The sequence below is a fragment of the Apteryx rowi genome, unplaced genomic scaffold (assembly GCF_003343035.1).
Source record: "Apteryx rowi isolate R43461 unplaced genomic scaffold, aptRow1 scaffold_1249, whole genome shotgun sequence".
NCBI classification, from domain to species: domain Eukaryota; kingdom Metazoa; phylum Chordata; class Aves; order Apterygiformes; family Apterygidae; genus Apteryx; species Apteryx rowi.
This window is the reverse complement of record NW_020447474.1, coordinates 6339-9105: the sequence shown is the minus strand read 5'-3', so window position 1 is coordinate 9105 and position 2767 is coordinate 6339.

Genomic DNA, 2767 nt, shown 5'->3' with positions numbered 1-2767 from the left:
GTTGGCGGCGGCGATGGGGAACTTGGCCCAGCTCCCCGACCGCCCGATTGGCCTGGGCTGCAATTAACGCCGGGGGATAATTAAGGCCGGGGCTGAGCAAAGGTTGGCAGTCGTCCCCGCTCTCGCCCAAAATCCCGGGCGGCGGGTGGCGGCCTTTGGACCCCGCGCGGGGCCGGGGCGGCGCTTTGCTTCTGCAGCCCGAAAAAGCAGCCGTCGCCTCGCGACCCGTTTCTCTCCTGAAAAAACGTAAATCGCCCCATTTAGCGCAACGCGCACGCACGTGCCAAAAAAAAAACCCAAAAAACCCAAGATCAGTGTTTGGAGACTGGTGATTTAAGTCACAGGCCAGCCGGATACTTGGATCACGACTCTGGTCCCGGCTCAGGTCTCCGGTGGGACTCTGCTCCGGAGCCTGGGGGCTTTGGGGCAAAACACCAACGTTTTGAGGCTGCTTAGGTAGATTTTGGGCTGCTGCGACCATGTATATGGGGTGGGGTGGGAAGGATGGGACAGGAGAGATGGGACAGGAGAGATGGGATGGGATAGGAAGGATGGGAATGGAATCAGATGGAAAAGATGGGATGGGATGGGATCATATGGGAAGGATGGAATGGGATCATTTGGGAGGGTTGAAATGGGATGGGAGGGATGGGATCAGATGGGAGGGACGGGAAGGATGGGGTGGGGTGGGATGGGGTAGGAGGCATGGGATGGGAGGCGTGAGATGGGATAGGAGTCATGGGAGAGAGGGGATGGGACAGGATGGGATCAGATAGGGGAGATGGTGTGTGATGGGATCAGATGGGAGAGATAGGATGGGAGAAATTGGACAGGATGGGATGGGATCAGATGGGAGAGATGAGATGGGATGGGACATGATGGGATAGGAGTGATGGGACGTGACAGGATGGGATCAGATGGCAGGGATGGCATAGGATGGGGGTGGAATAGGAGGAATGGGATGGGATCAGATGGGAGAGATGGGATAGGAGGGATCGGACAGGATGGGATGGGATTGGACAGGATGGGTTGGGACATGACGGGATAGGAGGGAAGGGACACGATGGGATGGGATCAGATGGCAGGGATGGGATGGGATGGGACAAGATGGGACGGGATGCAATGGGATGGGACGCAATGGGGTGGGATGTGATCAGATGTGATCAGATGGCAGGGATGGGATGGGATGGGATGGGATAGGAGGGACAGGACAGGACAGGGCAGGATGGGGACCAGCAGCGGCTGGTGGCCGCCGGCGGCCGTACCTCGGTGCTCCCCGGGCTCGACCTCCACGAAGGCGCAGTCCCCGGCGGGCGGCGGGCGCCCGCAGCCCCGGCGCTCCTCGCCGCAGCCCAGGCAGGCCACGTTCTCCTCGCCGCAGCCCGGCGGCATCTCGGGGCCGGCGGCGCAGTGGGAGCAGCAGTGGGAGCCCTGCCGGCACGGGGAGCCCGGCGTCACCAGGCTGCGGAGCCGCGCTCGGCTCCCGGCGCCACCCGCACGTGTCCCCTCGGCCGGCGACACGGGGACACGGGAGGGCGAGGGGGGCAGACTGGGACGGACTGGGGCAGACTGGAGAGGGGCTGGTACTGGGGACACTGGGGACACAGGGCAGCCTGAAATGGGGACACTGCACCAGACTGCACTGGTGGCCATGGAGCAGGTTGGACTGGGGACACTGTTGGCCACGGGACTGGCCAAACTGGGGGGTCACTGGCCGGGCTGTCCTAGGGTCATTGGTGGCCATGGGACTGGCTGGACTGGAGGACACCAGCCAGGGTGTCCTGGGGACACTTGTGACCATGGGTCTGGCCGGACTGGGTGACACTGGCCAGGCTGTCCTGGGGATGCTGGTGACCATGGGACTGGTTGGACTGGGGGACGTGGAGCCAGGGTGTCCTGGGGACACTGGTGGCCATGGGACTAGCTGGACTGAGGGACATTGGCCAGGGTGTCCTGGGGTCATTGGTGGCCATGGGACTGGCTGGACTAGGGGACACCAGGCCAGGCCATACTAGGGACACTGGTGGCCATGGGCCAACCTGTACAGGGGACACTGGCCAGGGTGTCCTGGGGACACTGGTGGCCGTGGGCCAGGCTGTCCTAGGGACATTGGTGGCCTTGGGCTTGTCTGTCCTGGGTGACACCAGCCAGACTGTCCTGGGGACACTGGTGGCCATCCAGGTGCCACCTCTCCCTGTCCCCCTCCATCCCCACCCCGAACGCAGCCCCTCCAAACCCCATTCCCGGGGCCACCCCGCACCCCGGAGCAGGGCACGGAGCCACGTCCCGTCCCTGTCCCCGTCCTACCTGAGCCAGCGCCATCGGAGCCTGCTCTGCCTCCGGCTGCATCCCGGGCTCGCCACGCTCCCGGCTACCTCCGGCCACATTTATCCATCGCCTCCTTGCCGGCACTCGCCGGATTTATAAGGGGGCCGAGGCCGGCGGCTCCGGCGGGTTCGGACCACGCCTGGCCTGTTTCCCTCTGGGCTCCGATGACAAACGTGCCGGGGAAGGGAGAAAAAAAAAACAACAACCAACCAACCAGCCCGGGCTCGAAAGGAAATAATTAAGTGCGGATTAGGCAGAAATTCTGGCTGTGCCAGTGGGAGCCGCGTTGCTGCACATCCCGGTCGGCATCGGCATCGTCTCCTCCCCGCGCCTGAGTCAGGCGGCAGCAATGTCCCGGGCGGCTCCGGCGGCGCTCGGCCTCGGGGCTGCTCGGCACGTGCCGCCGCCGCCGCGCGGCGGGATGGGGACGAGGGCGACC